Source organism: Sus scrofa, chromosome 13 (assembly GCF_054392235.1).
Source record: "Sus scrofa isolate SSC_HxYL_T2T_F1_AM1 chromosome 13, Sscrofa_HxYL_maternal_Yorkshire_Landrace_v2.0, whole genome shotgun sequence".
Taxonomy (NCBI): Eukaryota; Metazoa; Chordata; class Mammalia; order Artiodactyla; family Suidae; genus Sus; species Sus scrofa.
In genome coordinates this window covers 109,014,567-109,028,368 of record NC_139395.1, presented here as the reverse complement: position 1 = coordinate 109,028,368, position 13,802 = coordinate 109,014,567, and the positions used below count along the sequence as shown (strand labels likewise).

At 40.7% G+C, this 13,802-nt stretch overlaps 1 protein-coding gene across 9 annotated transcripts in view; it reads right to left on the bottom strand.

Annotated features, from left to right (window-relative positions):
- The window catches only part of ARHGEF26 (Rho guanine nucleotide exchange factor 26), a 136,138-nt gene that overhangs the window by 21,971 nt on the left and 100,365 nt on the right, over window positions 1–13,802 (bottom strand). For 4 of the 9 annotated variants that reach the window (XR_014824216.1, XR_014824214.1, XR_014824215.1 and 1 more), the window contains exon 12: window positions 1,508–1,627. The exons of the other annotated variants lie outside the window; for them this stretch is intronic. The gene's annotated coding sequence lies outside the window, so the exon portion shown is untranslated. The remainder of the gene's footprint in view (window positions 1–1,507; window positions 1,628–13,802) is intronic. 9 annotated transcript variants of the gene reach the window in all.

The following is a 13,802-nucleotide window of genomic DNA, read 5'->3' as shown; positions in this document are numbered from 1 at the left end:
TTGTCTTAGATGGGGTCCAAGTGGACCAGCTGCTCATCAAACAAATGGCGGCTTTGTGCAGGCAGAGGCTCCTATCAGGCACAGCAATCAAGTCTATAGTGGTCTGTTGCTTTAGGCTATAAACAAGGATGAGTCTCCCTGTTGCAATCCACTTAGACTCCCCACCACCTTTGTTAATCCTTTCTTTTTTTAACAAGGAAAAAAAAAAAAAAAACTATCAGTAGAGAACAGGATAGGGTGGTAAGTAAATACCTCAACTCTTCTTCCCTCGGAAGGCATTGTTTTGTTAAACAGCTCAGAGAGTGTTTGCTTCTACTACAAGCAGCCTAACAGCAAGGGCTAAAAAATGATGCACTTTTTGTGAAAGCAGTTATATCTTCACTGCTGCAGTTATATCTTAACGGGTTATTATGGCGCACCGGTACCTTTCTCTCCCATAAATTTCTACAGAGTTGGGATTTTTCATAATGAGCATGTGTTTATTAGTTTTAATCAGGACATTTACAACTTATGCAACATGCACATAGTTTTAGAATACCAAAGCTGCATATGTACCTTTGCAGGAGTGACTGCAGGATGATAGACACCAAGCTGGGGACTTACTTTGGGAAGGAGTGGGCAGAAGAAGGGCTGGTGATGGAGAGGCTGTAGATAAAACTTCTTTTTGTTTAAAAAGAAGAAATCTGACAACGATATAGCAAAAAACTAGTATCTGTTAAATTTGGATGATAAGTATGTTAGTGTTTGATATTCATAATTTTCTGTATGTCCAAAATATTTTGCAATTCAAGATTTAAAAGAATTTAATAATAAATATAGATATGGAGACTATTATTATTGCAGGTGTCTGTGGATGCCTAAGGGTAAGGGCAAAGGAATGATTTTTTGCCCTACAAAAAACTGATTATTAGCAGATAACATTGTTGACTGAAAAATATATTAACAAGGTGAGAGCAAATTCACTAAAGTGGTTAGGTTGCAAAAAAAAAAAAAAAAAAAAAAAAAAAGCTTTTCTATATATGAAGGACTAACACTCAGAAAAAAAATGGAAGGAGCCATTCATAATTAGCTCCAAGCCCTCCAAAATATATATGATTAAACTTAACAAGTTTCTTCTATATGAAGACAGCCTTCAAATACTTTAGAATAAGGCCTGGGTGGATAGCAAAGTTTGATCTCAAAGAGCTATCAATTCTTCCTAAATTAATACGTAATTTTAGCAATAATATCATTGAAAATACAAGCAGGGCTTTGTGGGGGGCAACATGGAGGGGGAACAGTCATGCTGATTCTAAAACATACAGAAAAAAATGTAAGAACAACTATATAGTGAAAAAAATCAGTGAACTAAGCGTATGATACATTAAAAACATATATTTAAAGTTACAGTGTTTCCAAGACTGGGACTGACACATGGCAGCTGCAGCCCAACATCCCACACAATGCAATGACCTGGATGTCACCACCATTCTTGTTGACATCTACAGGATTTTATGAGAGTGTGTACCTGTGACATCCTGAAACTCCATCTTCCTCTTCTAATGCCTTCGGCCACAGTTTTAATCATCTTTTTTTATGGTCATTCTCTAAGATTCTCTCCTAGCCCCTCTGCTCTTCTCCCAGCCATCTTCCCAGTGTGCAGATTCACAGGAGTCCATGAGGTTTAAAAAAAAAAAATCGAAGAGATTGTTCCGACTTCCCTTCAAGACACTCACTAGAATTCTTCCTCTGCAGACTTCAACTTGTTTCTCTTCCCCTCTGAAAACATCATTGCTAAATCCCCACACTTGATCTTGTGCCTCACTGGAATAAGAATACCCTAGTTAGGAGTTCCCGTCGTGGCGCAGTGGTTAACGAATCCCTGCCCTTGCTCAGTGGGTTAACGGTCCGGCGTTGCCGTGAGCTGTGGTGTAGGTTGCAGATGCGGCTCGGATCCCGAGTTGCTGTGGCTCTGGCGTAGGCCAGTGGCTACAGCTCCGATTAGACCCCTAGCCTGGGAACCTCCATATGCCGTGGGAGCGGCCCAAAGAAATAGCAAAAAAAAAAAAAGAAGAATATTGTCTTATGCTGGTATTTACTTTAAGAGGATATTGGCTTATGCTGGTATTTACTTTAAGAGGTTAAAACTTTCTTCTCTCTCTCTCTCTCTTTCTTTCTTTTCTTTCTTCTCTTTCTCTGTTTCTTTTTGGCCATGCCTGCAACATGCAAAAGTTCCCAGGCCAGGGATCAAACCTGTGCCACAGCAGTGACAACACCAGATCCTTAACCTCCTGAGCCACAGGGGAACTCTTAAAACGCTTTTTCACATGACTGATTTCAACTTTAAAGCTTGGTTTTAGAATTATACAAATTTTTTTCTTATTTTTGTTACTTTTATAGGGTTTTTAATGATACTTTTTTCTCATTTTTAATATATTTGTGCAAATTTTACATAAGCATCATTTTTGTTGACTTACAATGTTGTATTAGTTTCAGGTATACAGCAAAGTGAGTTTTTGATAAATCATATTTCCCATTTAGAGATGGGTAACTGAGGCTCAGAGATGCTTAGTGACTTGCCTAAGGTCACACAGTCAGAAAGCAACAGAATACTTTTAGGCTCTGAGGCCCAGGCTTTTTCAGTCACATGTACACCATGGTAAATACTCTTTTCATGGCCCAATTCACCACCCTGATGAACCCAGTGCTTCCTCCACTACTGGCCCTTTTTCCATGACTTTCTGGTAATCAGAGTTAGCCGTTGACATTTTTTTTTCCTAGCTTTCACTGGCATCCCTCAATACAAATGAGCAATGATATGTGGAGAAAGTGAAAAGCAATGCCACTGAGTAAGAAACTGTCCTCTAATTTGCCAGCCTGACACTCAGCTTTAAAAGATGCATGAGAAAAAAATCTGTAGAATTACACAAATTTTTAATGGAATAATATATAATTTTAAAGTAATGAAGTACAATATAACAGATAAGAGTATAAATTTGATTTAGAATGTCTGGTAAAAATACCAATTCTATTACTCACTCATTCTCTTTGTGATCTTAAGCAAGTTTCTGATTCTCTCTTGTTTCAGTTTTCTCCTCTGTAAACTGGTGGTAATAATACCCATCTCTTTGGATTGTTGTGAGAATTAAATGAGATAACACGTTTCTTATCTTGTCACATGTAAAGTTCTTACAACCATGCCTAATTCACAGCAGGTAAATGTTATTAGCTACTATTTTTAATTTTCCTGCAGAATACCATGCCTTTAAACTGCCTGACATTTTGTTAAAAGCCTAATAATTAGAGGTGCTTTGCAAATGAGAAAGTGCACTAAGCATAATTAAAGATAAATACCTGTGTCAGGAAATTCATAATTTGGCAGGGGCTCTGATCAGCAAAGCCAAGCATGATATTTACCTAGAAACTGATTTCAAATAGCCTTATTTGCTCAGTTCTTCAAAACAATTTTGAAGACTAACAAACATGCCAGACACTTCCTATTTCATTGTCAAGAACACAACGAACAGTGGAGGTGAGGGTCACATGTTGGTAAGATAAGGATCTGTGGTGATTCGCCATCACCAAAAACTATGGCCAGTGACCCAGTACAGGATCAGAAAGCCCCCATCCTGTCCCCTCAGATCTCCTGATTCCACAACCTTGGACCTCCTGGTCCCATGGGACATCCTGAACCCATGGTCCTTAGCAAGGAGATGGGCAGGTCCAAGGACCTTTCCAGCATTAGAAGCTTTCTCCCTGGCATAACCAGAACTAAGCAAAGCTCTGAAGAGCAAGTAGGCAGCTTCTGAAGTTGGTGGCTCGAAATAACCCCTAACCCCTATACTCCAATCCAGGTTTATCTCCACTGACCTCCTTGAATGAAAGGGAAAGTATGTTGAATTCACTTTTTTTCTTTTTTTTTTTTTTTTTTTTTTTTAAGGCTGCACCCTCAGCATATGGAGGTTCCCAGGCTAGAGGGTCAAGTCACAGCTGTAGCTGCTGGCCTACACCACAGCCACAGCAATGCTAGATCTGAACCGAATCTGTGACCTACACTGCAGCTCATCGCAGTGCCAGATCCTTACACCATTGAGCAAGGCCAGGGATCGAACCTGCATCCTCATGGATCCTAGTCAGATTCATTTCTGCTGAGCCAAGACAGGAACTCCCTGAATTCACTTTTGTCAGCTGCAAAGTTAGTGTCTCCTAATAGGATGTGAGGGATGTTACAAGAACATCACTACTGTAAACATGTATTCATGATTCACATCAACTTATAGAAGAAATAAAAGCTTATCCCTCACCTGCCACCTGACATGGGGTCTTGGGGAAGGAGAGGCATGGAGTTAAAAGTATTTACTCCTAAGGCCACATTTCAGAGGTGGTTATGTAATCCAGGTTTGGCCTTGAAGGGCAAAAACCCTCCACCTGCACAGCAGTGGCTTAAGATTTCAAGTCATTCTTTCAAAACAATAAAATATTCTAGAAGCAGAAGGACAATACTTTGTGCCAAATCTTTAGAGAGGAGAGAGATACAATCCCGGGAAGGATGATGCTGTTTAGCAGGAATCAGACCCTCAGCAGGGAATCTTCGCTGTGCTAAGAGCTTGGTGTACACTATCTCACTGAACTCTCACAGACATTCCAGGAAGATGATGACATTTGTATCCCCATCTTACAGATGAGAGCACCAAGGAGGTTAAAGGCAACTTGCCCAGGGTCACGCAGCCAGGATTTGAGTGCAGTTCTGTCTGACTCACAGACCCCTGAGACAGTGCTTCTCAGTTGGTGCAGTTTTTTGTGTGGGGTTTTTTTTTTGGCTGAACCTGCAACATGCAGAAGTTCCCAGGCCAGGGATCTAACCCTTGCCACAGAAGTGACAACACAGAATCCTTAACCTGTGGAGCCACGCGGGAGCTCTTCAGTTGGTAAAGCTTTTGACATTGAATGTCAACACTGACAATTTGGCAATACTGACAGAGGAAATAATACCCTAACTATGCTGTCAGGGGATCAAGGGTATGTGGGGGGACAAGAGAAAAAGAGGAGGAGGAAGAAGAGATGGGGCTTTCATTTCTCTCCCATGCCACCTCTCCATCTTGACTTTATTTTTATTTTTTAATTGAAGAATAGTTGATTTACAATACATTGGTTCTAGGCATACAGCACACTTACACACACACACACACACACACACACACACACACACACATACATGCATACACATGCTGTTTCAGAATCTTTCCCTTTAGGTTATTACAAGACATTGAATATAGTCCCCTGTGCCATACACGTCCTTGTTGTTCATCTACTTTAAATGCAGTAGTCTACATATGCCAATCTCAAACTCCTAATTTATCCCTCCTCTGATTTTTCCCCTTTGGTAACCACAAATTTTTTTTTCCTAAGTCCATGGGTCTCTTTCTGTCTTGTACATAAGTTCATTTGTATTACTAATTTTTTTTTTTAGATTCCACATGTAAGTGACATCATATGATATTTGCCTCCCATCTTGATTTTAGAGGTTGATCCAAGTAGTTAGAAACAACCAGGTTCTATGTTCCAGGAATAAAAATACTTTGAGTCAAAGCCTTTCTTTCATCTGAGATACTCAAAGTCAATTTCCTGAGGAACAGTTGATTCTGCAGAGCAGAGGGACAATGGTCAGGTGGCCTGTGCTTTCTATAACGGGAAAGCCATCAAAACGGGGCTGAATCAGGCCATGACCCTTTCCAGGGAGCCTGCACTCTTTAAGCTACTGGGCATTCAAACTACTTAGGAAAGTGCAAGTTCTAACTTAAATCTCTGAACTCATGACAATGATCGGGTAGGATTCTATTACAGAAAATCCTTTTTTTAAAACCCAAGGATCTGTAATGTGTCAGAGTTCAAGTTACGTCAATATATACAGTATTTATGGAACTAGGAATCAGGAAGTGGAACGCTCCTGTCTTAAATACCTGAAGGAAGGAAATGTTTTTAAAAGGAAACGCTCTTCCTCTCCCTCTGACACTTGATTAGCTAAAGGTAGAGGAACACTCACAAATGCAGTTTGGGTAGAACGAGTTCTGATTTTCTCCCACAACCAGTAACACTTTAAACATATTCACTCCACAAAAACTCACTTTGAAAAAGGTCATTATCAAAACAAAAAAAGGTACACGTTTCTAGGCTATAGAATAACATACAGGATGTTATTCTATAATAACAGTAACATTACAGGATGGGGGAAAGGTGAAAAATGATATTAAGAAGTAATGGATACAAGAGTTCCCTGGTGGCACAGCAGATTAAAGATCTGGCATTGTCACTGCTGTGGCTAAGGCTGCTGCTGTGGCATGGGTTTGATCCCTGGCCTGGGAACTTCTGCAAGCCATAGGCGTGGCTGAGGAAGGGGAAAGTAATGAATGCAAAGTTAAGAGAGGAGGTTCTGGGAGTTCCCCTCGTGGCGCAGTGGTTAATGAATCTGACTAGGAACCATGAGGTTGCGTGTTCGATCCCTGCCCTTGCTCAGTGGGTTAACGATCCGGCGTTGCCGTGAGCTGTGGTGTAGGTTGCAGATGCGGCTCGGATCCCGAGTTGCTGCGGCACTGGTGTAGGCCGGTGGCTACAGCTCCAATTGGACCCCTAGCCTGGGAACCTCCATATGCCGCCAGAGCGGCAAAAAGACAAAAAAAAAAAAAAAAAAAAAAAAAGAGAGAGGAGGTTCTGGAGTCAAAGGCTCAGATTAGAACCCTGGCTTTGCTGAGAGACCCTACAAAAAAGACTTTCTCCCTCCCTGCCTCAGTGTCTTCATCTGTAAAATGGAAATAATACTCAACTGCCGTGATGATTCAATGATACATTGCATATACACTCTGAGCACAGTGAATGCTCATGGTGATGTTCGATAAGATCAACTCTTATTACTAATCTACTACTCATCAAACAGTAGGGTTGCCCCTAAAAATCATAGCTAGATCATTTGTGGGTACAAAATACAGGAGAAGAATGAAAGAAAGAAATCAGAACATGATTACGCTTACTGCTGTGGATAACAAGATAACTACATTTCTGCATTGTCTGGGATTGTGCCCAATAACCAGACCAGGCCAATCTACCTGCGTGCTCTAGATGTGCTGAAGGGCACAGCTGGGCTGGTGGGAGCCAAAGGGCAGTGCCAATGAAATACACCCCTGAACCACAGCTGTGTGATATAAATCTCCAATCACTTCTCTTTTTTGAACCTACCCCACCCCATTTATCTTAAAGGCAAAGTGTTCTTTTAAGGAGCTCTTCCTGTTTTCCAAGCTACTCAATGTTAATTGATATTCTGTGGAAAAGAGGGTTTCTGAGTTGTGGCTGGAACTGGCTGCCATCCTTCCCTAATTCATGGCCAAACTAAAATAATCATGGCTCTCCTATTCCTCTTTGTCATATGCTGTCTCTCCCAACCTCCCTTCTAAGGACAAGTCTTGTGACCAAAGACCAATGCATGAGATACAAGAAGTTGTCTGAAGACTGTCTGGGAAAGGTTCTCTTCTGATGATAAAATGAAAAGCCACTTTAGGAAATAGCCTTTGGTCTGGCTCTACTCCTCACCCTTGTCTCCCTCCTATGTCCTTGAATGAAATCATGATGCTTGGACAGGCAGAAACCACCTGTAACCATGAAGCTACATCCACAGGGGCCAGAAGTGAACAGAACACTGTGCAGCTGAAGAATGCAAAGGGGCTGAGTTACTGGTGACCACTGGACCAGGACTGCTCACCCACGGTCTTCACGTTTTGTGAGAGAGGTCAATGTCTGAACTGATTGAGCTACTGCTATTTTGGGGATCCTGTTACTTGTAGCCAAAAGCCTTCCTAAGTGCTCCACCAGTGAATCTTCCAAAGGGGAATGGAGTGTGTAGTTTTCCAATCTCACCTGACTTCTTGTGGGTGTGTGTGCGTGTGTGTGATAAGTTAACATTTCTATGGTTTAAACCCTTTTGTGTGGGTATATTTTTACTTGCAGCTCAAAACATTAGTTGACAGAATGGTACAAAATACAGCAGAAATTGACACAACACTGTAAATCAACTACACACTAATAAAAGTTTTTCTAAAAGAGTGATACAGAATAGAAACAAGCAAAAAACTTTCTCCCTTTACAGAGCAAAAGTTTTGCAAAAACAGTCCTAAATGGTTTTCACTTTGAGCTTACATGGCATTTATGGTAAGTTTATAGGTAAAACACCAGAGGATGTGAGGAGCCACATGGTACAAAGCTGCAAAATTAATTAAAAGTGAATATAGATACTATACATAGAAAACCCTAAGGACTCAACCCCAAAACTCCTTGAACTGATTAATAAATTCAGCAAAGTAGCAGGATATAAGATTAACATTCAGAAGTCAGTTGCATTTCTGTATACCAGCAAGGAAACATTAGAAAAGGAATACAAAAATACGATACCTTTTAAAATTGTACCTCACAAAATCAAATACCTCGGAATACACCTGACCAAGGAGGTAAAGGACCTATATGCCGAGAACTATAAAACTTTAATCAAAGAAGATGTAAAGAAATGGAAAGATATTCCATGTTCCTGGATTGGAAAAATCAATATTGTGAAAATGGCCATCCTACCCAAAGCAATCTACAGATTCAATGCAATCCCTATCAAATTACCCATGACATTGTTCACAGAACTAGAACAAACAATCCAAACATCTATATGGAACAACAAAAGACCCAGAATCGCCAAAGCAATCCTGAGAAACAAAAACCAAGCAAGAGGCATAACTCTCCCAGACTTCAAGAAATACTACAAAGCCACAGTCATCAAAACAGTGTGGTACTGGTATCAAAACAGACAGACAGACCAATGGAACAGAATAGAGAATCCGGAAATAAACCCTGACACCTATGGTCAATTAATCTTTCACAAGGGAGGCAAGAACATAAAATGGGAAAAAGAAAGTCTATTCAGCAAGCATTGCTGGGAAACCTGGACAGCTGCATGCAAAGCAATGAAACTAGAACACACCCTCACACCATGCACAAAAATAAACTCCAAATGGCTGAAAGACTTAAATATATGACAGGACACCATCAAACTCCTAGAAGAAAACATAGGCAAAACACTCTCTGACATCAACATCATGAATATTTTCTCAGGTCAGTCTCCCAAAGCAATAGAAACTAGAGCAAAAATAAACCCATGGGACCTCATCAAACTGAAAAGCTTTTGCACAGCAAAGGAAACCAAAAAGAAAACAAAAAGACAACTTACAGAATGGGAGAAAATAGTTTCAAATGATGCAACTGACAAGGGCTTAATCTCTAGAATATATAAACAACTTATACAACCCAACAGCAAAAAAACCAATCAACCAATGGAAAAATGGGCAAAAGACCTGAATAGACATTTCTCCAAAGAAGATATACAGATGGCCAACAAACACATGAAAAAATGCTCAACATCTCTGATTATAAGAGAAATGCAAATCAAAACTACCATGAGATACCACCTCACACCAGTCAGAATGGCCATCATTAATAAATCCACAAATAACAAGTGCTGGAGGGGCTGTGGAGAAAAGGGAACCCTCCTGCACTGTTGGTGGGAATGTAAACTGGTACAGCCACTATGGAGAACAGTTTGGAGATACCTTAGAAATCTATACATAGAACTTCCATATGACCCCTCAATCCCACTCTTGGGCATCTATCCGGACAAAGCTCTACTTAAAAGAGACACTTGCACCCGCATGTTCATTGCAGCAGCATTCACACTAGCCAGGACATGGAAACAACCTAAATGTCCATCGACAGATGATTGGATTCGGAAGAAGTGGTATATATACACAATGGAATACTACTCAGCCATAAAAAAGAATGACATAATGCCATTTGCAGCAACATGTATGGAACTAGAGACTCTCATCCTGAGTGAAATGAGCCAGAAAGACAAAGGCAAATACCATATGATATCACTTATAACTGGAATCTAATATCCAGCACAAATGAACATCTCCTCAGAAAAGAAAATCATGGACTTGGAGAAGAGACTTGTGGTTGCCTGATGGGAGGGGGAGGGAGTGGGAGGGATCGGGAGCTTGGGGTTATCAGACACAACCTAGAATAGATTTACAAGGAGATCCTGCTGAATAGCATTGAGAACTATGTCTAGATACTCACGTTGCAACAGAAGAAAGGCTGGGGGAAAAAATGTAATTGTAATGTATACATGTAAGGATAACCTGACCCCCTTGCTGTACAGTGGGAAAATAAAAAAAAAAAATTATAAAAAAAAAGTGAATATATAATGGAGCAGAATAAAAAAAAATGTTACCTTTTAAAAATAAAAGAAATTTTAGCTTGGGTGTGGAATGGAGGAAGGCTGCCCACTGAGTCATGCATTCACTCAAATGGTTTATATTTAACCACCAAAATAATTGGTTCACATTTGACAGATATTTATTAAACGGTCATTATAGGCCAGGCGCAGGCTCCACAATGAGGATGCAAAGGTCAACAAGACAGACATGAACACATAGTAACACAAATATTATGACAGTGAAAGTGCAGGGTTTTACGGGAACACAGAGCAGCAGATAAACCCCCTTAAATGAATAAGAACTCCCAGTGGATGTGAAAATGAATTCAAGACCTAGAGAATGAAAAGGACTTTGCCTAGAAAAGGCTTGCGATGGAATGGCGTTACAGGGTAGAGAGGATATTCCAGGCAGAGAAAGAAGCACATGCAGGTCCTGATGGCTAGAAAGAGGTTTAGTGAGATGTTTATGCTGAGTGCAAGTTGGGACCATGGAAGGGTTTTTGTAAAGGAAAAACTGAGTTGATGTGTCTCTTAAAGAGCACGCTCTGGCTGTGGAATGTAAATGGATGGAGGGATGGTGGCATAATCTAGTTAGGAGTGTCTTCCAGGTGAGTTCAAAGTAGTACAAGGGCATAGCATAGTGAGGAAAAAGACAAAGTGGGCTTTCAGGTTTATTATGGAGCAACTATGTGGATGGCGGTGCCTTTTACTAAGAAGGGAAGAGACCTTGGAGAAGGAACAGGTTTGAAGGAGAAGATATGGATGGGAAGGTAACCTATGAGATCTCCAAAGAGAGCTGTTCAAGTCACATGACCACGAAGACATTCAGAAATCTATGAAAAATAGCATCATTGTTTTAAAAATGTGTGTTCCAAAACAAGCTTAAGATATTACAGCACATTTCTTGGAGTTCCTGTTGTGGTGCAGTGGGTTAAGAGTTTGACTGCAGCAGGTGGGGTCACTGTGGAGGTGAGGGTTTGATCCCCAGCGGGGCACAATGGGTTCAAGGATCCAGCGTTGCCACAGCTATGGCTCAGATTCAATCCCCGGCCTGGGAATTTCCATAGGCCACAGGTGCAGCTATAAAAAAGAGAAAAAGACATTATTGCACATTTCTTCATTCTTTATGTAAGTGCGACAGTGGTGATGGGCCAGGGAGTACAGTGTATTGAACTGTGAACTCCAAAAATATATTGAAGTCCTAACCCCTGGCCCCATGCATATGACCTTATTTGGAAATAATGTCTTTGCAGGTGGAATTGATCAGATGATCCTGAAGTAAAGTGGGTCCAATCCTTATAGAGAGAGAGAGAGATGTCAAGACACACAGAGCCACCAGAGAAAAGAAGGCCATGAGCAGAGGCTGGAGTTCCACTGCCACCAGCCAAGGAGTCCCCAGAGCCATCAGAAGCAGAAGAGACAAAGAAGGAATCTCTTCTGGAGCCTTCAGGGGAGCCTGGGCCTGCCAGTGTCTTGAATTCAGAAATCTGCCTGCAGAACTGAGAGAGAAAAAGCGCTGATTATTTTATTTTTTGCCAATTGTTTTAAACCCACCAGTTTGTGGTACTTTGCTACAGCAGCTGTAGAAACTATAACAGGGAAGAAAACTTTGTGTTTAGCTTCAGAGGAAATTGTAAAGGAAGACCTACGCCAGATATGAGGCACCAAATGATACTAGTCAGACAGTTAACTACCTTAGAAAATAAGTGTTCTAGAGAGTTTGAATCAATTTAGGTCTGGAATTCAGTTTTCACATTTCAAAACTGGGGACAATAGCATTTAATCTCTAAGGTTGTTCATGGGGTGTGGTCTGTGCACTGTAATGGATAATTAATGAGTTACTACTAGGCACACACTGGAAATTATAACAAGTTATTATTCATTAATCCATGAGTACAACATGGCAATCAATTCCTTTATTATTACAACATTACTGTCACTGCTGTGTCAGGATCTGCACATTTTAATTCTTCTGAAGGCAAAGCCGGTTGACGGTTTAACATTCTAGTACAGTGGTTTCCAGCTGGGGGACATCTGGAGACATCTTTGGTTGTCACAACTGGGAGAAAGAGGCTACTAGCAAATAGTAGGTAGGGGCCAGGGATGCTGCATAAACATAGGACCACAGCATAAGGCACCTCCCACAACAAAGAACCTGCTAAGTTGAGAACTCTGCTCTAGAAGTACCCAGGTAACCTACAGGCAAAGCTTCAGGTACCAAGAAGTCACTTTCTCATCCAAAGCAGTCCAACCAATCCCATAGCCTTCTGAAATCTATAATCTATAATACAGTGACTCACAAGCAACCCATAGCTAATGGAAACTTTAAACTTCTTTTTGATAGTCTAAAAAGGAGTGAACATTCCTGTCTGGAAGACAGTGGCACGGTCACTAGCTGCTCTGTCAACACCAGCAGAGATACACACACTGCAAAGCAATGGCCGCCAGACACCCCATCCACGAGCAGAAACCATTTCAGCATAAACCATCTGCCAGATTGGATTGGAGGAGGAAGAATAACTGTCCTCCCAAGCAGAGCCTCCCAGTAGCTCGGGAGCCTCCCTGAGGCTGGGAGCCTCCCTGAAGCTGAGAACCATGGGAGACCCAGCAGTCAAGCATCTTGACGGAGGCCCTAGAATTACAATTAGGTGGTGGGTGGTTGGCTCAGTCCTACAGAGCTGGCACAGGTAGTTTTCCTTTATCTGTGTCTCAGAGCCAAGCCTAAATTATTGCCGTGTTCAAAGCTGCTGTGTCTCCCTCCTGGCTGCCTCTGGCATGTGAAGCATCTGTAGCTGCCTCCTTGGAGCTACAATGTAAATATGACTGTGCATACTGTACATTTTTAACCAAGCCTTTTTATCACCCTCACTGCATATTCAGGTCATAAACAACTTGAACCCTCTGATGCTATTCTTGGAGTCAAGCACACCTTAGAAATATGATGAGCTAATTGGTAAGGGCAAGAATATACCAGTTTTGGCAAAGGCAAAATTAAGTACTCAGGGTTGTCCTCTCCATGAAGCTGTATTTCTTTCTTTTATTAACAAAGAAGTTCAAACATATCTAAGGAAATAAATGTGGGATAGCTCGGAGCACAACATTAAATATAGAAGCAAAATCTCCTACAGAGGGCAAAGTATGCTGCTAAGTAGAAGAGCATATATCTTAATTCTAACTTCAAAAGTCTCTATTCACTGGGTTCTATTCAAGTTCCAGAATAAAAGTAATGCCCTAATGGTTTAAATACCCTTAATGGTTTAATCGCCATAATCAAAACTACCTTTATATTTAAAATTGACTTAGTACTGTCAATGTATATTTTATCACAAAAATCAAAATTTTAATTAGAGTTTTTGGTCCATTGAGACAGAACAAATATTTCTACAGCTGGAAGATGTTAAAAGTCAAGAGTCCTGGTATTTGAAGAGTCACATATAATTATTCTTCCCTAAAAACAAAACATTGCAAAGAAAGCCAAAGAAACATGTTATCTCATAGGAAACCAACAAAACAAAAATTA